This window comes from Leuciscus leuciscus, assembly GCF_965113295.1.
Source record: "Leuciscus leuciscus genome assembly, chromosome: 23".
NCBI lineage: Eukaryota > Metazoa > Chordata > Actinopteri > Cypriniformes > Leuciscidae > Leuciscus > Leuciscus leuciscus.
In genome coordinates this window covers 28753631-28777620 of record NC_138747.1, presented here as the reverse complement: position 1 = coordinate 28777620, position 23990 = coordinate 28753631, and the positions used below count along the sequence as shown (strand labels likewise).

Genomic DNA, 23990 nt, shown 5'->3' with positions numbered 1-23990 from the left:
TCAAAGTTATTTGGTGCCTCTAGGCTTATTTGTTGATCACATTTACACCTAATGCTTCCTACGGGTGTATTAACTACGGTAATCTGCACTTAAACAACTCCATACACATTCAGGTTTTGGCCAACTTACAATATTAAGATAAAGATCGTTGTCAATCTTGCGCATCCGCTTGATGGCAACCTGCACACACACAAAAAAAACATCTTATTAAACCATCTGTAAATTGTTTTAAATGTGTTTTGATGCACGCAATAGCAAAATGTTTGTACAATTCAGTAAGATTTACCTTTTTGCAATCAAATTTGCGTGTTCCCAGGAACACTCTGCCATATCCTCCGGATCCAATCATCTTTTTCACTTTATAGAGAGACTTAAAGGACTCTGAAAAACAAACAGAAAAATATGAGATCCATTGTTTTATTGTTATTTGTATTGTTTTAACTTGACTCAGTTATGCATGAAATAGCAAAATCTCTATCTGTAGACTTTGCACTGCCCAGCCTTATTTCAGTCTCACTTGTTGAGCTCTTGTTCACAGGAGAAGCCCCCACGGCACCCTGAGCAGTTCGGCCAGTTGATGTCTCTGTTGGCTCGACAGGAACTTGACCCGGCAGCGGAGGACACAGAAACCATTCGAGGCTGTCGGACCTGGACAAACCCTGTTGGTTTGGGCTCTCCGATCCATTGCCACTCCAGCTCCCCTCGGCGCAGTACGAGCCTCGGCTGCTCAGACTCCACGGGTCTCTACACATCCTCTCGACATTGGTCTCAGGGAGGGAACAAGATGAGGATGACGTGAAGCACGGAGAAGAATTTCTGGAAGCAGTTCTCCAGCATCTGGAGTGGCCTGAGGATGGAACATTTCAGACATCAAAAACTGTTTTTGTTTTTTTATAATATTAATTATCAATGTCAGTGGTCACATCAAATTGTTACTTTGGTTTCACTTTATTTTGATCCCTTTAAGACATTCTACATGTCTTAAATGTCTACTAACTCTCATTAGTAGAGTATTAGTAGACTGTTAGGGTTCGAATAAGAAAATAATATTATAATGGGGAAATAATTTTAATATTCTGTAAAAACAAGCCTTATTTTGAGTGGAAAACAAGATAATACTGTTTAAAATAATGTTGGAGAAATAATGATTTACCATGATTTGGCTTGACGCTGGAGTGATCTGAAGCGGGTGATGACGGTTCAGGAACAGGATCTGCTGGAGGAATAAAAGGCTCCACAACATCCACAGCACTACTGGAACAGCAGCAGAAAACAGCCTTGAAAGCCTTCCAGAACCTGAGGAAACAATCAGGCCTCTTCCAACGTTTTGGAGCTTTTTCTGAAATGAAGAAAAAACAAATAAAAACAACTATTAGACCCATCTGTAGTTGCAAAGTTACTTATAGTCGACAGAATGTTCAAAAGGGACCATCAAAATAAAGTGTTACCATTACTTTAGTTGGTTTAGTTGACAAATCAGCCATTGAAAATAGAAATACAAACTAAGCCATTACTTCTTTATTAAAAGCCTATTCTGACCTCTGCGAGAGTGTTTAGATGAAGTGGACGGACGTCCATCATCTGGGTTCTGCTTCGCCTTCGTCCCGTGAGCCTGACCTGTGGACACAGAAACAGAAAACTCAGATATCCAGGAAGATCCTGACTCTGTGTCTGGGTCGGGTCTGGCAGAGGTGGACAGTAACAAAGCACATTTATTTGAGTACTGTACTTATGTACACTTTTTGAGCATCTGTTCTTTACTTGAGTATAATTTTTTCTGGAAACATTTTACTTTAACTTCACTACATTTGAAAGACAAGTATCGTACTTTTTACTCCACTACATTTCTGTCAAGGTCCTTGAGTAGAAAGTAGTTGGATTCTGACATCAATCTGATTTTCATTTTCAATGTTTGGTTTGGTCTTCTAAATGTCATTGTTTTGGAGCACACTAGCTTATAACAGTGGCTGACATATTCATACTAAAAGCCAAAAAACTTTAAATAGGGCACTATTTGAGGGAACAGCCCGAAACAGGGTGTCCGAAACTATTGTGGACGTTATTGAGAGCACTTATTCAATATCTCATTCAATCCCACTACAGGAAATGTAATATTGATATGAGGGCATGCAGGCATAGATTCAGAGGCATAAGGTACTGTAAGTATTACAAACAACAATAATAAAACAATGCATTGACATTAATTTACTTTTGATACTTAAGTACTTTTAAAAACAAGTACTTCTGTACTTTTACTTGAGTAAAAATCAGTCATTTCAACTTTTACTCGTAACTGAGTAATATTTGACCAGTAGTATCTGTAACTTACTTTCACTCAAGTAAGAAAATTGTGTAACTTACTTTGTCCATCTCGGGGCAGCGGATCCTGATCACGGTCATCAGAATCGGGTCTCCAAACCTCCTGACCAGCAGCCGTCTGAGGGAAAGCAGCTCTCCTGGATCTGGAGTGATCTTAGGATGGATATTTCACATATCACATAGTTAGTTATATTTTAATAATAATAATAATAATCAGTAATCAATGTCTGTGGTCAATTACACATTTTTACTTCAGTTAAGTTACTCAAATTCAAAACTTTATGTCGCATGCAAGGAATCAAATAAATGTGATCAAATGGGTTCTTCAAATTAATGTAACGTTAGTCAGTCATTGTACAACATCATACCATAAACCATAAATGAACAATTAAGTTAAAGCACTCACCTCCTTCGCCCATCATGCGAGCCATCGATATCCTCCTCCAAACTGCAATACAATCAACACAACACAACACAACACAACACAACACAACACAACACAACACAATAAAATAGAAATCTCCTCAGAAATACACCCCTGAAAAAAATATCAAACAAATAAAAATATTCTCAGAAATTATGTAACGTGTAATTAATTAAAATGTAACTCTATATAAAGGATATATCCCCCGATGTCCTTCTAGAATAAAAGTCTTCTCAGAAATGCAGAAAATAGCTTCGAAAGATCAAGTCAGAAAGTCTCAGCAAAAGTCTGTTAATTCTCCTCGTTAATTCACAACAGACAGCGGTCGATCGTGAAATGCGGATACATGCAGATTGCAGAATTCATAAAATGCGTAACTATTAGCAACTAAAATTCGAATCACGCATGCACGCGCACATCGACTCTGATTTATTAAAATGTAATGTTGACGTTTTCTTTAATATGATATTCATTCTTTCAGACCAGTTTTATTATTAAAACCCGTGGAAAATGCCACAAGGGAGAATAAATCGGACATCATATAAATAAATTAATTAAATTGGCCCTTTTCCGCATATATAACCATCAAGGCCAATCAGCTTTCAGTATCACTAATGCGTCATCCAACCGGTTAGTAGTAGTGGTGAAGAAATCCAAATTAAGGTTAAATTCTCTATTAAAATTGTTCACAATTGCTACCCTGTTAACTATAAACTTGCTAAATTTGCCCCCATTAAATATCAAACTAAAACGACAGATTGCATTGTGGGTTTAACCTGATGCAGCAAAAGATTTGTTGATTACAGTGAAACTTTTTTTTTTCTTTGCTTACAAAAAAATTGTCTGATAATTATTAAAGCGTTGCAGTATTTCTTGACCAAAGTGCTTCTGTAATATTTAGTGTATCTATAGTGTATTAAAGGTATATATTTAATCACTTCTGTGTTTCCTGGAAATGGACCCTTCAACCTTTCCATTATTATCTCACCAGCTGAACTATAATGAGCATATATGTAATGAGCATAAATAAAAAATATAATAACATATATATACAATGTTATAAGACTGCAAATAATATTTTTACAAAACAGTTATTTCCTCCCACAATTTCTCTCATCTTAAATATATATTATAACTTTTTCTCACCCAATTGAATTTGATCAGAAGGGATGTGTAAGCACTATTATTTGAAAAACTTCTCTGTTTTGTATTATTAAAAGCATTGTTTGACTATACAAGGGTAAATATTTGATCATTCTACTATGGTATTTACCAAATGTTCTTATGCATTAATGCAGTAGTGGTTCTTCACTTTCTCTAGACTCAACTCACTGGGCCCATTTGGAGCAATCTGTGTCTATGTGCTAATATAATATACCTTGTACATCTAGCCTCTAGTCTAGAGAGAATATGGTTGTTCATATCCATATATTTACTGAATAGACAAGTATATATATATATATATATATATATATATATATATATATATATATATATATATATTATACTGTACACACACAATGGGCTTACATTCAAAAATGACTATGTAAGACTACAAATGACTTCATATTTCCTGATTGATAGTTTCCCCAGTGTTGCTGTGGGTTTCACCAGTGTCCTCCGCACATGCAGGTATAGTTAATCAGGAACTAGAGGCTATATTGTGTGTGTCATCTCTGTGACAGACTGGTCACCTGTTCAGGGGGATTTTCTACCTTTGGCCTGTGCTAGCTGGGATTAGCTCCAGCTCCTGGATATTTCAGGCATACAAATGTGGTGTTTTTTTAAAGGTCAAAAGATGTAATTGGACATAGTGAAAACACAAACCTTTATTTGTCCACTATAACAGAAACTGTGGTTCAAAAACAAACATACAAACAAAAGACTGTCTTCATGTACCGGTAATGTACTTAACATTGAGTGAGAGTAATTTGAACATGATCTTCAGGCTGCCAGGTGTGTGGCCATGTCCTCTTACTGGGAAAAAAGTAAAAACAACAATCAATAAATGAGAAATGTACAGAGGTGAATTAAGTTGCCATGTAGGTTTACTTATTCTTACCAGGATGGACAAGGCAACCAATGCACCAACACCTCTTTATGTCCCTCTGAATTAGGTAAAAATAAAGAGCCAATTACAAAACAAATCATCATTACATTTCAATCATTACATATCATTACTACATTTTTAAAGCATTTAACGTAACTCATCAAAAACTTTTAACAAAGCACCACGGAAAGCCTCCATCCTCATGTGTCATTACTGTGGTCCAGCAACACCCCCAGCACAGAGACAGAGACAGGGGAAGCTGCAGGTCGAGGGATGTACGGAACGAAAGGTGGCGTGCTGAAAGGTGAATGCTACTACAACAGAAACTAACCCCTAACCTTAACAGACAGCTTTCACCACCACTTAAAGAGACCTTTCTCCACAAGCAAAGCTCCAGCATACCCGCACTACAGCAGGTTTTGTCATCAAAGCATGAAATCTGAAATTTTAAGGATTCTTATCATCTTAACCAAAACTGACCCATAAATGCCACTCAGACTGAAGAGCAACTTCAACAACTACCGTTAACATATTCAGAAGCAAAGGAAATATACACCTGAACTCTACATGTTATATAGTTAGATTATATGTTATATTCACTGTAGTAATGTACAGAATATTTTATATTAAAATATGAATTTACAATTCTTCACCTTATTAATCATTGTTTGTGTATTGGTGTGTGATCTTCTAACCGTATGCTCTTTTGCACTGCCTGTACTCATACTGTAATCAGTAAGCAAATATGAATTCCATTCCAGATGTTTATTTTTTTGCAATAAAGTACCCCACACATTAGCATACACTGAATGTGGAGTTCTTAACATTACAACAGAGCTAAATATTTGTTTATGCTTTGTTAAATGGACTATGTTATTGCAGTAGGTTTCCTTTAGAAAAAAGTTGTATTACTGGTTTTGGGTTTAGTTAAATCTAGAACGGTTATAACATGAAAACTTCACCGGTTTTATGGAACACACAACATTAACAGATTGAAATACAGATTAATGCCAACCTTTCTCAGACGCGTCTTGGGTACAAATTCCACTGGAAATACGTCCAGAGACGCATGGAATGGACATTCTGTACAAATGTAAAACTTGGTTAGAAATGAATTAATTACTTAACTTGAACAGAGAATGTAGTCAAGACCACCTTTGTCGAGTCCAAGACGAGTCCAAGACCAGGACTAGTCGAGTCCAAGTCAAGACCACCTTTGTCGAGTCCAAGACCAGGACTAGTCGAGTCCAAGTCAAGACCGAGTCCAAAGAGGTTCGAGTCCGAATCAAGACCGAGTCCAGGACAGGAAAAAAAAGTCTTTGCATGACATTATCAAGACAATCATTTTGGGTTATTATTTGTTGATCTAAAAGCAAAAACAGTGTCACAACACCCAGGATTTTTAAGTATAGACATTCCCCTTGATATCATATAATCTTCTAATCTAAAGAAAACAGAATGATGACATATGGTGATACCTCATAATAGCAGTGTTAGAACTGATATACAAACACCAACCCACTACTGTTACCACTGCTAGGTACTAGTACTGAGCATTTGAGCAACTAAATTACAATATAGCTTCACTGCAGATGTACACAGTAGTGTAGAAAAGAAGTGACCAGTATTGCAGAGGGGGACCAGTATTATAGTAATACTGGTCATTTCTTTTCTACACTACTGTGTACATCTGCAGTGAAGCTATATTGTGGTTGGTATGTATGTATATATATATATATGGTTGGTTTATGCCTTCCCTGAAAAAAATATTGTATAGTATTATATTGTTATTTGGACGTGGGTTAATAGGAAAGACATTGTATTTTCAGAAAACATTAAAGTTTGGTTAAACAACAATGAACACAGTGTAATTTAACATATGTTCTTTTTATTTGAGGACAAACTGCAGAATTTTTAAATAAATTCATCAGGTGTTTAAGAAATTCATAAGAATCATTTTTCACAGTATACTTAACATTACAAGCATTTGTACAACGGTGTATTCTTCAAAAGCTTTTTTTAACATGAACTATAACAGGAAAAACAAATCTGAGTAAATTATCAACTTTTAGAGTGTAGCATTCTGTCTGCAGGAGAGGTAAGAACAACTATTCAGTTTAGTGGTGCACGATATATCGGCCGCTGATATAATATCGGCCGATATGGTCATTTTTTTACACATCGGTATCGTTCCGATGTCAAAATATGGCCGATGTGAACAGGCCGATATTTGACGTGTGAAGTTGAAGATGAAGTTGACGATGCTGACTCGATCTTAGCAGTAGTGAATGTGCCTGAGATAAATACACATTTCATACAGATGACATAAGCAGAGAACAGTCTGTTTTCTTTCGTTTTGAATTGTTCTGTTTAAAAATAGACATTTCAAGCTTTCTATATATGTCTCCGGTCTGTGAGGCAGGTAGATTTCGGTTCATTTATGAGACGCGCTCCAGGTTCACGTGCCCTCGCCTCCGTGTCCTGATTAAATATTTTCTACTTTATTTAAATTTAAAGACAGGCTTTTTGTGCTTTCTGTTTGAGGTCTCTGTGAAAGTTTTAAAGCAGTCTTAGTGGCGCTTTCAGAGCGCTCACGTCAACTGTCCCGTCCGTAACATTGTTAACGCAGTCCAGTGCGACTTATGTTTTTTTCCTCTTCATGACACATTTTTGACTGATCGTTTTTTGACTCGTAGATATTTGAATATATTGCTTGATATTTGATACCCGTTCGAATTAGATTTTTCTCAAAAGTGACAGCACGTGTGATTTGTGGATTACTGATAAGCGCGAGTGGAGAAACAGGCGTTTATTGATTCATTCTCAGTGTTGAGAAACGTAGCCTTCATGTGTTACGTTATTGTATTAATAATAACTAAAGTAGCCTACCTAATTATGTTACATATTTATTTTGTATGAAAACTAGCGCGTTCGTTACTTATGGATTAAAAAGTAGGCTACCGTTGTATCAGTGCTGCGCGAGCTCTCTCTCTCACAAACACGGACGCGCGCACACACAGAGAGAGAAGATAATTGTAAAATGAAAAATTTACGGGCTAAGTTTAAATTTTGTTCTTGCTTGTTTTTTTTCTGTCAAAATATCAGAAAGTATTTTGTATTATCCATCCGTGTTTTTAAAATTCGTTAAATGACGGACGTTTTACTGTTAACACAGCCCATGTCGGATTCGTCTTATAGCCTAGGCTACTTGTTATTATTTTTAGAATGATTCGTTATGCTATTATTGGACTCCTGTCTATTCATTGTCAACTGTTTTCTATAAATATGTTTGTATTGGCTAACATTTATTCAGTTAATGAGTGTCCTGTTTAAAATGTGCAATGTTCAAACGCAAAGACAGCACGTCACAAATAGAAGCCCTTTTCCCTGTGGTATTTTTTAGTATCATATTTGGATATTGGAATAATAAATAAAGTAGCCTATCTTAATTTTACACAATATTCCTGTTTTTTTGTTGTTGTTTTTTTTACCGTTTTCTAAGGGTTTCTTAATTTTAGACAAGTTGACCAGCACACATTACTGTATATGCAATGCAGTATAATGCATGTGTGTCGTATGTGACATATTTTGCACACAGGTAAAGGTGCCCAATATCAGTCATTTCTAAAGTAAAAAAAAAAAAAAATGTTTTGGAAAATAGCTCTTTATTTGATAATCATTCAAATTTGTTTTCTATACAGAGATATCGACATCGGTAAATATCGGTATCGGCCATAACAGCAATATTAATATCGGTTATCGGTATCGGCCACAATTTTCACATCGGTGCATCACTAATTGTAATCAATACAATGCAATTAATATCAACTTTCTGACAGTGTGTGTACGAGTATACAAATATGTACGAGTATCGTACGAATTTGACAACTTGTTAAATCTTGTGAATTATTAAGACTTTCAGACTATGTTCGTACTGGTTGGGCTATGGGTTTTGTGAGAAAAGGTTTAAGAAACAACAAATGCTTGATAAAATGTTTGATTTAGGGTTCGAACCAACACATGTATATACCATTGCGAATATTTGCCTTTGCAGCTGTCCGTCTCCTCCGTTTACTTGTCCTCAAACAATAATAGTCCGAAAGGTCCTTTTGGTCTTTTCAGCTGAAAAAAGAGAAAATAAAATATCATTATGTTGTTTTACATCATTCCTGTGGTAAAAGCATGGTAAGCGTTGTAGTTAATGTGCATTTACAATAAGTATCACATTAAAACTACCAATAGTGTGGTAAAAGCATGGTAAGTTTTGTGATTACTGTCTTTTTACTACACTTACCACAGTAAAACTAATGTTAATGTGGTAAAAGCATGGTAAATGTTGTTTGTACTGTGCTTCTACTACAAATACAACTTTGGAACTAACTGTACTACTTTTAATCTGATATGAATATGATTAACTGATTTAAGGTCTTTAGGCCTATATAGCACGTCACGTGACAGCTAGGCAGTGTTTAATCACCCTGTTTTGAATTAGAAAGCAATAAAACGCAAAGCCTCCGTGGAGATGACAGATATAATGCCGTGACTGAACGTGAGCTAATCTGATTAATATCGACAAACAGAAAATACATTATATATCACATATTATTCGGACAGCGTATTTACTACTTACCAACATCTGACACACGTGAACTGATGCCAAATATCGCGATGTGTTCGGAACGAGACTTCTTCAGGCTTCTAAGGGTTTGAAACTTGCTGGCCCAGAAAAGTTCACTAAACACATCGTTAACAGAGGTGGGTAGTACTTTTACTTCGTTACATTGGGCGACGTTCCTCTCGTTACTTTATTTTAATGCAATATGTGTTGTTAAATGCGTAGTTTATTCCAAGCGCGCTGTATCTTTTTTTCTGGACTTGAGCGATGCTCAATTCACAAATGAATCACTCTTTTGAGTCGATTCTGTTCAAAGACTTCATCAAACAAGTTCAGATCTGTCTAAGTCGGTTCGCGTATCAGTTTGAATGATTCAGTTCCTGATTCTTTTCCCTGCACGCACTGAATCATCTGAAGCGATTTCAATTCACACTGGACTCGGAGTCGTAACAGGAAGATTTAAGCACATCAGGAGCGTTAGATGAAGTGGCAGTGGACCTACAGTACAGTCAAGTGAGAGCAAATCTTCAAATGCATCATATTTTTGCTAGCGATGAAGATCTTTATTAGTTGAACATCTTCGTAAGCTGTCTGTGAATGAATGATTCCACAGGAGTCAGGACGATATATTCGATTTCATTTCACTCAGGTAATACATTTTACAACCAAACAGATTATTACGCCACGATACTAGAAAGTATGACATTACCCGTTTTTTGGACATACATTAATTTACATTAAATAAAGCTCCCATTGTTCACAGTTTATGAACATCCGCCATCCCGCGGTAGTGTGTGTGTGTATGTGTGTATTGCGCAGTGGCGTGCGAACTCGACTTGAAAACGAATGCCTTTGCCTGCCGTAGATAGTTAACCAGTTAAAACATGCTTGCAGAAATATACATTTGATTATATTTTGGAGAACAGTCAGAAGAAGATTCGTCGATGTACTTTTTTTTTTTGTGTGTGTGTGTGTGTGTGTGTGTGTGTGTGTGTGTGTTCAGGTTCAGTAGCAGTCATGAGCGCGAGCACATGTGAAGAGTTCTTAACTCTTCTCTGTCAATACATGCCTTTGAATGCAACACTCTGCAGATTCACTTTATTTCGACATTGTCTAATAATCCAAATGTAGTTGTATAAGTTACTATTATACAAACCAGAGGACAGGCAATGATTTTCGAGCTATACAGATGGCAGAAATATTGCTTACGTCTCTCTTCTGTTTTTGTTGCAAAGATAGCTGATAATAATAGTCATTTAAATAAACAAAATCTAAATAATATCATATTTTATATATATGACGACTTAAGAGGCAAAAGCCTCTGAGTACCATCTGAAATTTCCTTCTAAAAGAGCATTTTTATCAAGCTTGTATGTTTATGTTCACACTTAAATGGCAATGAAAAGTAGCCTACCTATTAATTGTCATTAAAGTGAAATTACTGAATTTAAATATACGAGCTTGATAAAAATGATTGTTTTAGAAGAAAATTTCAGATGGCACTCAGAGGCTTTTGCATCAAGTCTTCATATATATATATATATATAGGCCTATATGATCCGAAGTAACTAGTTACTCGCATTGGATACTTTTTTACTCTTACTCAAGTAACTATTAAGATTATTACTTTTACTTTGAGTAAATATTTCTATAAGTACTTGTACTTTTACTTGAGTACAGTTTTTGGATACTCTACCCACCTCTGATCGTTAATATAGTCCAAGTGACTACAGTGGCTCAATCTTAAGTTTATCAAACGACGAAAATACTTTTTGTGCGCAAAAAAACAAAACAAAAAAACGACTTTATTCCACTATTCATTTCCTTCTCTCTAGGCGTTAGTAGCGCTTCTCTGTTATGTCACATGTAGGCTCACTATTGGCCGACCTTAGAAGCCTATGGAGAGGTGATCCAGCTCTCAGATTTAATCAAAAATACCTTAATTTGTGTTCCGAAGATGAACGAAGGTCTTACGGGGTTGGAACAACATGAGGGTGAGTAATTACTGACAGAATTTTCATTTTCATTCTTAATAATCGTGACCGCCAATAGCAGCGCTTAGTAATCGTGACGTGGGCCAATAGCAAAGCAGAATCATTGTGGGAAATACCGACTGGTTTAACGAATAAAGGTAGAATTTGTGTTCTTATCGTGTTTAACACATCTGTATTTGCTCGCGCGAGTATATCCAACTTGAAAAATCGCAGCTTGAATTTCCAGTTACCGTCGAAGAGAAACACAGGTCTTATCTGCCCTATATAAATAGCTGCCGTTCACTCTTTAGGAGTGGAAGATAGGGCGATGAGGCTGCGAGCTACACCTATGAACCATTGAATCTCTTTGCTGGCTGGTGCACCGGCTAATCGTGGTTGCCTTGATGCACTTGCTGATCTGGCCGGGTTCGGATGCCTTCCACAAATGTCTTTTTGTGCTTTTTTTCTTCATGATAATGACATCAAATGAGAAAATAACTAATGGTAACATTTCATATAACATTAAAACACAATAAAATCATTTAAAATATTTACAATCTGCACATCGAGACGAGCTCCAGGTCCGTGTACTTTTTCGTTCATTCATTATTCTCTTTCGGAATGAAAGATGAAATTTAAAAAAGGGTGCAGCTTGGTTTTTTGTTTAAAAAAACAAAAAAAAAAACAGAAATGGCTGTATTTTGTTTTCCAAATGTATTGTTGTCATCAAATAATAGTATTAGAAAATTGGATGACCGATTTTAATTTGTAATATTTATTTGTAGCCTACGTTTATTGTATTTCATTTGACTGATCGCATCTTTACCCAGAAGTGCGAAGTCATAGATATATACACTAGACGTGGCCTTGGCTACGGCAGTTGATTGGAACGAATGCCTTAAATATATAAATAAATAATTGAGCAAAACTTGGCCACTAAATATTTAATATTCAATTATTTTAATGATCACAATTAGAGTTTTAATTTTATTAACTGAACAAGCGCAACATTCGGCATTCAATCAAATATTCTAAAATATGTATTATTATTAATAATGTTATTTCAACATAATATCTCGTTATTTCGACATAATATGTGTGGGTGCAACAAGCAAGATGTGCATTTGTAAATCCGGTGACGCGTGCATTGATTTTGATTAATAAACTAGTGTTTTCTGACAGTGTCGACTCGGCTGCAAAGATGAAGTTGACGATCGCCGTATAGTGAACGCGCCTATAGAGAGAAATGCACATAATGGATTACATAATCAGAGAGTAGCCTTTTTCTTTTCGTTTTGAATTATTTCGTTTGAAGACATTTCAAGCTTTGTGTATTTGATGTATTTCTCATGCAATTGGTTGATGAAAAATTGATTAAAATTAAGATATAATTTATACAAAACGAAATTCACTTTAAAGAAAGCCTTTCTACAAAACAAAACTTAATGAAGTGGTCAAAATCATGTCTGATCCGCTCCATGTCTCTCGATATATTGTGCATCCCATCTTACTCGTGCTGTTCACTTTTCATAAATCAACATACATGGGGAAAAAAATAACATTATAACATTTGAACAAATATGAAAATAAATGCGCTTATTTAATGGCTACAACAGTATAGGCCTACAGACTCTCTATTTGTACAAATTGCTGCACGTTCATTTAATTCTGAATTTTGCACACACAAGTTGATAGGCATTTGTTCAAATCAAGTTCATGATAATTGTGCGTGCATTTATGAATCATTATGATACTAAAATCATAACAAAGTAGGCTATGCTATGTACACAAAAATCAGATGAGCCCAGAATATTCCAAACTGCCGTAGCCAAGGCGACATCTAGTGTATATAAACTTTTGATCATTTCATTTCCTGTTTGGAATGGAATAAGGAGAAATGAAAACCAGCTCGTTTATTCGTTTTTTAGTTTAGCTTAAAAAAAACGAAAAATGAGATTTTGGCTCGATTTTTCATTTTTCGTTTATGGTTTACAAGTCGGTTTATGGGTTCGATATTTCATTTGCACACGTGGGCGGCGCTGAAACGCCCCTTTCATCTGATTGGTCAAACCGCTCCGCCTTCAGTAAGCTGTGAGCTTTTCTTTCTGTCAGGCAGAATAAGAGTCAGTGCGAGTGCGGCACTGACAAATGCACTTTAATGAAATAATGTCTGAAACCACCATTCACTGTTAACTACACACAATATTTGAAGCAGAAATATGTTGCTGGTCACGTAATTCGTGCTGCTGCGACTTGCAAGCAACCCCATTAATGTGAGCCACAGTATATGACAGATTATATTAGCATATTTCCCATTGATAAATACAGTGCAAATAGTTCCGTCTCTTTGGATAAAAGTGAAGTGGAAATAAAAATCAATAATAGGCTGAACTGTACCATGATAATATGTCCATAACATTTACCACTCTAGTCTTTTATTTACATCAAAAGGCAGGTAGGCGTGTGTGACACAGCCTATTGGCTATAAATAATTTTGAAAATTAAATAGAAATAAAGTTTATATTTTTGAATTTAAGCATGTGTAGCCTACTCAGTTCACATGAAAAGAAAGAGACAGAAAAGAGAGAAGCCAGAATCAGTGAACGTAAATTAAATACTGACAAAATTACCAGGTTTGGGATTAATTGTTATTATTATTATGAGAAATTGACTCCGGCTAGAACTTTGATGCTTCACCAAACTCAGCTCAGACCCTCAGACTGGTCTAACTTGCTTCTAACTGGTCAGACTTTCCCAAAAAATCCATCGACTTGAGTTATCTGAGCAATGAAGGCCGTAATACTTAATGCTGTCCACTAGAGGGGGCGACAGGATAATAAGTGTTTTCTACTCTCTTTCCCTGTTTGCATCAGTTTAAATGACAAATAAATGCATGAATTTCATTCATAAACAGGCAATATCTGTGTATCCACTCTCTAGTTTATTTTAAGATATTGTTATTCACACTAGTTTTTGCATTTAATGTTTGTCCATCCGGAACTTTTATTTGTCATGAGCTCTGTAGCCTACTAGAAAAAAAATATGATTCAACAACACAAACTCTGTTTTTACTCGGCAAATTTGTTTTTCTTTCAAGTAAGCTATAGCCTACAAGTTATCCTGCTTTTTGCCATGACTTGCCATCAGGGTCCGAAATTAACACCCGCCAAGCGCCAAATGCGGGTAGATTTTCCGTTTGGCGAGTAAATCTCAAAAGGCTATCCGCCACACTGGCGGGTGAATGTTTATACCAAAATATGAAATTTTCAGCGTGCACGCGCTCTTCTGCCTCTAGAACGAGCAGAGAGAGAGAGAGAGAGAGCTGGCCGCGCGCGCGCACTCACTATTCAGACCGGCCAAAGCGTCAAGCTTCCCCGTACTTTTTGACAAGCGTCCTTGACGGGCGGCCAGAGCTTCTTTGCAGCTCAAGTCTTCGGCGGGTTTGTACGTACAGTTAACGCTCTATCTGTTGACGGCGCTGAGGAAAAAGGATATGTGAAGCTCCCGCACTGGAAGAAGCGGTCGCCGCCCATTTGTGTCCTGCTGGCAGTTGGAGAGCAAAGGGCGCGCACCAATCTAAAGTCCGTACAGAACGTCTTCAGCACTCGAGGTTCGTGCATAACGTTTCTGCTTTACACACCATGGCCGTTCTTTTCTCGAGAAAATGAGTTTTCCTATAGCGGTTGCAACGCAATACTCGTTCCCTTATCTCTCAGGGAACCGAGGTTACGTAAGTAAGTTAACCAAGTACGTTCTGCCTTCCCTTCCACATGAGTCAGGTAACAAAACTGACAAAAAATTTTTTTATTCATTTTCATCCCAATGATAGTAATATTTCATATATTTCTCTCATTCTGATCAATATATAGATTTTTTAAAATTTATTATAGGCCTACTTTATTATAATTTTTCTCTGGACATTTTTTTTTATGTTTGTATTCAACATAATAGGCCTAACGTTACCTTATTATCTCAATTAAATGTACTAAAATGAATGTATATGTGACCAAAAAAAGGCTGTTTATTATTTTGGCCGGTAAAAAATATGCTTGGCTGGTGGATGTTTTCATCTACCAGTCCCCGTGGCAGGTGAGCCAAAAAGTTAATTTCGGACCCTGCTTGCCATACTGCCCAGAATAAACAATATTTTCTCCACACGAGATATTTAAAAACCCTGCTTTTAGTTTTTTGTGAAGACGAGCGCATATCTTACAAAGGTTCCAGTTCTGTTTAGGCCATTGTAGTTTGTAGGTTGTAATAATTTGTAAGTGCCGCACTCGTACTGACTCTTATTCTGCCTGACAGAAAGAAAAGCTCTTAGCTTACTGAAGGTGGAGCGGTTTGACCAATCAGATGAAAGGGGCGTTTCAGCGCCGCCCACGTGTGCAAATGAAATATCGAACCCATAAACCGACTTGTAAACCACTAACGAAAAATGAAAAATCGAGCCAAAATCTCATTTTTCGTTTTTTAAACTAAACTAAAAAACGTTATGCTGTAACTCATTTCTCGTTATTCCATTCCAAACAGGAAATGAAATTATCAAAAAGTACACGGACCCAAGTGCCAGTAGGCTACTTTTCACAGTACTGTAGCTTTGCAGGAAGGTTTCTTCTTCAAGCATCTTGGAGACGTTCCCGCAGTTCTTCTGGATTTAGTTTGTCTCAGTTTTTTCTGTTGAGACAAAAGATGTTTTACACACAAGTTCATAACAATACATTACATGATCATGAATAAATTATAATTCCTGTAAACTGACAGTAAAAAAAAAAAAAGTAATTCATATTATTTCCACTGATGTGCCACTAATGGACAGAACTCTTGTAAATTAAAGAGCTAATAGGCTGTTGGTAAAGTCACACATCACTGCAGCTGCCATTAGAAGCTCTGGTTCCCAGTAAAAGAAGAACTACTGCACATGCACAATGACTAAATCTAATCAAAATTTACAGTTTTAACTCTATTTGATCTTATGACACAGTTCGTGTCAGATTTTATTGCTAATTTTACAATATGTTTGGAGATTTCAGGAGTTCCCCATTCAAGTAAATAGCAGTTAGCCTTGCATAACCTAAAAAAAGTTGCTTGGAGGCTTTGCAAATATGGCTACCAAGAGAACTGATGTTCATTGAAAGCAGAAAGCTTGTCATACTCAACTTTAGCAGAAACCTTGATTTGTTTTGTTTTTCTGAAATTAAACAGTCTGAATAGCCTTTCTTATGGTATAATATAAATAATAATCTGTTTTTGTGTTCAAGCAAGAAAAAACACATGTTGGCTTGGAGTCACATGATGCTTAGCATATTTTTTAACTGTTTCTTTCAGAATTATTATGAACCATTTTTAAAAGCTGTACTGTTTGACGTTCTTATATTTTAGATGGAGAAGCTGAAAGCTCTGGGATATGTTCCTCTTCTTCTACTAGGGAAATGTTCGAAGGCCCATAAGTGGACAACGGAGGTCCAGTGTCCCTTTGAGTTCCCCCCTGAGGGACATATGGTGATGGACAAAATGCTCATCCTCTGTGAGTATATTTTACAGGGGAAATTGTATTTGCAAGCACTGATACCTAAATACTGTAGCTATACAAGTTTCTATGTTAAACTACACTTTATTTACAGTTTTTCTCCATTGGTTTGGCTCATTTCTTGAAACAGAAATGACATTCTCAAAACAACATGGACAAACCTCCAAACCACTTGGCAATTGTTCACAACAGAATTGAATTTCTCATTCATTTAATAAAATTGCAAATGTCTAAGTACATGTCTCAATGTCTCAGTACATCTTTGCAAATGATTAAGTACAGGTAGCCTATATTTAGCACAATTTCCAAGTGAATAGATCTTGTTGATCTAAACTGATTGTTGATTCTCAGTCTAATGGTTGTTCGCTCCAAAACGTGTCAGCGTCATTTCATTGTATAAGTCATTACATGCACAATAGTCTGTTCAGTTGTCAAAATTAGTCAAGAACATAATACCATGAATATCATATATACATATATATACACCATATAATATTATTGGCCACCGGGCCACGGTGGATGTCCCAGGCCAGCGAGGGGGCAATATAACTATGTGTGCTGCCATATCTGAGAATGGTGTGGCCACTCACATCCCCAGTCTTGGCCCATACAATACACAGAACCTCCTCATCTTCTTGGACTGCCTTCATTTTGATTTGATCCCTGAAAATGAGAGAGGTCTCGTAGGGCCTCACCTACCACAATATGTCATTGTATGGGACAATGTGAATTTTCCACCGTGGCCCGCTCATCAGGGCCTGGTTCACTACTCATCCAAGGATGGTCAAGGTGTTCCTACCACCTTACTCTCCTTTCCTCAATCCTATTGAGGAGTATTTCTCCGCATGGAGGTGGAGAGTGTATGAGCATCGGGCTCAAGATCAGAGGTCCCTGCTCCATGCAATGGACGCTGCGTGTGAGGATATTACAGGAGATCAGTGTAGTTGCGACTCGTTGCATCGCAAGGGAGAATATACGCTGTGATGTGGACGAGAATCTGTGGCCAGACAGACAGCAGCGTGTGGATGGCCAGGAGGGTGAGGAGGACGGTGGCCAGGAGAGGGAGGGTGAGGACAGCGACCACTGAAGAACTGTTAGTTGTGAAACTTTATTTACAGCACTCTAGGCTGCATATCATTTTTGTTTGTGTGTTTATATTACAGTATATTATGCTGTATACATTTTCTTTTTACTCTGATGTATGGAAGTTATTTTATGTGTGTGAATGATAATGGTTACAATTTCCTTGGCAGTATGAGTGCAGTGTGTGATGTCAAACCTTGGAGGCTACTCTTACCCTAAAATCCCATTTCTTTTTTTCAGTTTTATACACAATTGTATTCTGTTAGCTAAAAAAAAAAAACAGTCAATGAAGGACTGGGCTAAGACTGAAAGTTGGACATGAGGGATATTTCAATGGTCCTCTGCCATAGTGACAAAACATCTAAACATTTTGACTTGCAGTGCTTACACAATGCCAAAGGGACGAAGCATTTTGGGGGCACTGACTGTTTAGATGAGAAGGAAATTTAGTTTTGACACATGAGTGAACTGTTCTGGGTGAGATATGAGCTTTTGCAGGTGAACCATGGTGTTGTGCCGAACCATCCACGTTATTTTGGCAAAAGCACCAAGAGTGTTGAGAACGTCCGGTCTGTTTCGAGAAATGAGCCAAAGCAAATGAGAAGGATCTTTGCCATTTTCGTGGTACTGACTCTTTATATGGGAAAGGAATTTAGTTTTGAAGCATGAATGAACAGTTTTGGGAGAGATATGAGCTTTTTCAAGTGAGCTATAGTGTTGTGCTGAACTGTAAGACTGTTTTGCCAAATGATCTTAGAGTTTTGAGAATGTAATTTCTGTTTCAAGAAATTAGTCAAACCAATGGTACTGTAAAAAAAAAAAAAAAATATATATATATATGACTTTAATGGTACTTTTTTTAAAGGTTTGAGTCCAGAAGAAGAACAAGAGGTCACAGAAGGTAATGAAGCAGAAAGGCAGGACTTGAAAGAGACTGTAGAAGCAACACTATCTCACGACCAATTCGTACGAATTCGTACGAATGATAAAAAGATGGCTAAATCGTACGAATTCGTACGACCTCACTCGTACGAATTTGTACGATTTGTCTAAACCCACGTGATGGGTAGGTTTAGGGGCGGGGTCAGGGATAGGTCATTCGTATGAATTCATACGAATTGGGCAATTCGTAAAATATGTAAGATTTTGCAAAAATCGTACGAGTGAGGTCGTATGAATTCGTACGAATTAGCCGCCTCGTAGAATTTGTACGTTTTCCCGTGAGATCGGGTTGGTAGAAGATGAAGAGGACATTATACTGGAAAACAATGTAGAAATGGAAAGACTGGAGGATGAAGAGCAGATCGAAGAACAACAGATAGAAAGTGGGGAGGAAGAACCAGAGAGGCCTGTTGAGGAACAGAGATTCAAAAGTCCAGAAAAAGAGCAAGAGGACACAGAGGGTGATAGGACAGAGAGTCAGGACTTAAAAGAGGCTGTAGAAGATGAAGACATTTAATCAGAGAAAAATGTAGAAGTGAGGATGAAGGAAAGATCGGAGGATAAAGAGCAAATTGAAGAGCAAGAGACAGAAAGTGGAGGCGGAGAACCAGTGAGACCTGTTGAGGAAGGAGACATGAAAGTGAAAGAAAAGACTAAACAGGCAAAGGAGATGAAGAAACAGGTAAAGAGAAGAATGATCAGTGCACTTAAGATGAATGAAATGGAAGAGAGAAGAGAGATAGAGGGAGTCGTATTAAAACCAGAATGAAAGAAGATGGGCTGAAGCAAAGACTCACTTCTATTACTCATTAATAATGCCCAACATAGCAAATTAATCCAATCTTCCAAAATAAAAGAGCAAAGTGTTGATTAGATTAGATTCGTGTGTATGACGCTCATGCCCATTGGCTGCTCCAGTCTGAAAAGTTTTTTGTTTTTCTTTATACTGTAGGGAAAAAAAATTATGAGACTGTTGTTGTCAAATTTTATTGGTGATTTCAAATCTGAAATTTAATCTTAAATGTAATAAATTAACAGTTTTGGAGAATTGGATGTTTCCCCATTCAGAGAGATAGGAGCTGCTCTTGGATGACCAAAATCCCTCTTGCTCTCCCTTCATGTCAGTGTCTGGACACAGCTTTGAATGCCATTTGAAAGACATTTATTAGGCTAATAGTTTGACGATCCAGACACAACTTTATTTAGTTTTTCTCAGTATATGGAGTGGACATTAATGAATGATTGGGAATACAGATTTGACTTCTCTTTAAATAAAGCTTATTATCTGCCTGTTATTCAGTTCCAACACTTATAGATGCTTTTGTATTTCCATCTCCAGCCTGCAGGAGTATCGCCAAGGACTTCAACACGGGGATTCACAGCCAATGATTGATGATGCATTTCAGCAGCGACCATTGCAAGTTCAAGTTTACAATGCTTCTTCATGTTTCGATCATCCATGACCTTATCATTGGCTGCTGTCTACCTATATCAATTGTGGAAAATGAACATTTCAGACATTTTTTACACACCATGGATGAAAGATACACCCCAATCTCCAGAACAACAATAACCAGCAAACAGATACCTCGACTAGTGATGAGAGTGAAAGAGTGCATCAAGTCCAGTCTGGTAGATCAGAAATCAATCTCTGTAACTGCTGATATATGGTCAGACCGCACAATGAGATCTTACCTGGGAGTCACAGCTCATGTTCTCAACTCTTCAGCCAGTGGGTACACTCTGAACGCCTACCTGCTGGACTGCAGGAGATTCAAAGGGCGTCACAGCTCTGAAAACATTTCAGCTGCATTTGATGATATACTAGATGACTACAATATCAGTGATAAGGTAGATTTTATCATCACTGATAATGCAGCTAACACGAAGAAGGCTTTTAAAGTCATTATGGCAGACCACTCAGATGACAGTGAGGATGAGGAGGACATGGTTGGGGAACAGTTAGATACGGACTTTCTTCTTGGTTCCCGTCAACGGCTATCCTGCTTTGCCCACAGTCTTCAACTGGTTATCGGGGATGGGATGAAAGAAGTAAAAGTGCTGTCTCGGGCAATCTCAAAAATGGCCAAACTTGCCAGTCTGCTGCACAGTAGCACGATTTGAGGCTGTTTTTGGAAGTGGTAAAAGCATTCCAGTCTCAAATGTCACGAGGTGGAATTCGCAATTCAGACAAATACAAGCAGTCATCGAATTAGATCATACTGCACTAACTCAGATGTGCTCAGTGGACTTTGAGAATGTTGTCCTCAGCTCACGTGAATGGGCCCAGTGTAGAGAACTTACACAAATTCTTGGACCGTTTGCTGAGGCCACTGAATTGACCGAGGGTGACAAAATTGTTACACCAGCATGGTTGTCCCTACTGTCCTCGAGCTACATTCTCATTTAACAGAAATGGATAGTGAAAAAGAGACTCTGTAGGCCACTGACCAGGGCCCTCAGAGCCTCACTTAAAAGAAGATTTGCCGGCATCTTTGTTGGATTATGAATGGCAGAAGATCATGGCCTTGATTTGCCATTTGGCCATGATATATACATGCTGGGAGCGATGCTGGACCCCCAGTTCGGGATGAATGTCAGAACCAGTGGCAGTGCTACCACTATACAAAATACTAAGAAGGAACTGCAGAAGTCACTAACAGGTATTTATTTCAAAATCCCCCCTTTAAAGTACAGTGTATTTGCAAGGTTATTGAAGTGGAAGAAGAAGTGAGTCAAATTTACTTCTGTTTTCTTTTTTTCCAGACAGCTTGATCGCTCAGGCTAAGAAAGTGGACCTGGACATCTGTGAGGAACCCACAGAACCAACCCAGGATTCTCCCCCAAACGACAACATTCCACGGCTCCTGGCAAAATATAAAACTCACAAAAAGAACAATTCCACCCATGGATATCATCCAAGTGTCAACAGTGAGGTAAATACATACCTGGAGGACATTCAGAGCTGTCCGGCAGAGCAGGATGCCCTTGTATTTTGGTTGAAAAACAAGGACAAATACCGTCATTTGCATGCCCTAGCTGTCAAAGTGCTTTCTGTACCTGCTTCTTCAGCACCAGTTGAAAGAGTGTTCAGTGCTGGAGGGCTCATTATGAGGCCCCATAGAGCCAGTTTAGGAGCGGAAATGCTCTCCTTCCCTCATATTTCTCAAGTGTAACAAAACACTTTTGTAAAACTGAATTAGTGATGCACCGATGTGAAAATTGTGGCCGATACCGATTACCGATATTAATATTGCTGTTATGGCCGATACCGATATTTACCGATGTCGATATCTCTGTATAGAAAACAAATGTTAATGATTATCAAATAAAGAGCTATTTTCCAAAACATTTTTTTTTTTTTTACTTTAGAAATGACTGATATTGGGCACCTTTACCTGTGTGCAAAATATGTCACATACGACACACATGCATTATACTGCATTGCATATACAGTAATGTGTGCTGGTCAACTTGTCTAAAATTAAGAAACCCTTAGAAAACGGTAAAAAAAAAACAACAACAAAAAAACAGGAATATTGTGTAAAATTAAGATAGGCTACTTTATTTATTATTCCAATATCCAAATATGATACTAAAAAATACCACAGGGAAAAGGGCTTATATTTGTGACGTGCTGTCTTTGCGTTTGAACATTGCACATTTTAAACAGGACACTCATTAACTGAATAAATGTTAGCCAATACAAACATATTTATAGAAAACAGTTGACAATGAATAGACAGGAGTCCAATAATAGCATAACGAATCATTCTAAAAATAATAACAAGTAGCCTAGGCTATAAGACGAATCCGACATGGGCTGTGTTAACAGTAAAACGTCCGTCATTTAACGAATTTTAAAAACACGGATGGATAATACAAAATACTTTCTGATATTTTGACAGAAAAAAAACAAGCAAGAACAAAATTTAAACTTAGCCCGTCAATTTTTCATTTTACAATTATCTTCTCTCTCTGTGTGTGCGCGCGTCCGTGTTTGTGAGAGAGAGAGCTCGCGCAGCACTGATACAACGGTAGCCTACTTTTTAATCCATAAGTAACGAACGCGCTAGTTTTCATACAAAATAAATATCTAACATAATTAGGTAGGCTACTTTAGTTATTATTAATACAATAACGTAACACATAAAGGCTACGTTTCTCAACACTGAGAATGAATCAATAAACGCCTGTTTCTCCACTCGCGCTTATCAGTAATCCACAAATCACACGTGCTGTCACTTTTGAGAAAAATCTAATTCGAACGGGTATCAAATATCAAGCAATATATTCAAATATCTACGAGTCAAAAAACGATCAGTCAAAAATGTGTCATGAAGAGGAAAAAAACATAAGTCGCACTGGACTGCGTTAACAATGTTACGGACGGGACAGTTGACGTGAGCGCTCTGAAAGCGCCACTAAGACTGCTTTAAAACTTTCACAGAGACCTCAAACAGAAAGCACAAAAAGCCTGTCTTTAAATTTAATTTCGTTTTGTATTAATTGTATCTTAATTTTGATAAATGTTTCAAAACAAAATCAAAACAAACAATTCAAAACGAAAGAAAACAGACTGTTCTCTGCTTATGTCATCTGTATGAAATGTGTATTTATCTCAGGCACATTCACTACTGCTAAGATCGAGTCAGCATCGTCAACTTCATCTTCAACTTCACACGTCAAATATCGGCCTGTTCACATCGGCCATATTTTGACATCGGAACGATACCGATGTGTAAAAAAATGACCATATCGGCCGATATTATATCGGCGGCCGATATATTGTGCACCACTAATTACAATTATTACAAATTGGTCCCCGTCTGTTTATGTTCCAGTGATACATGATGTCTCTCCACACCTCATAACCTACCTCTGTTTGCAGGGGTGGAAAAGCTTATCTTACTTGGCACATGACATCAGATACTCGATTATTTTGTCATAATTAGATCAGTTACACTGCAGATAACTGTCCCGTTTGCATGTAAATCATTTTCACATGATTATTGCTTGCTATTAAAGACGTACTTTTATTCATAGAAATGCCCCCA

General features: G+C 37.2%; 1 long non-coding RNA gene across 1 annotated transcript in view; it reads left to right on the top strand.

Moving 5' to 3' along the window:
* Positions 1–23990, top strand: part of LOC309488379 — a 126478-nt gene that overhangs the window by 94424 nt on the left and 8064 nt on the right. The gene's annotated exons all lie outside the window — the stretch shown is intronic.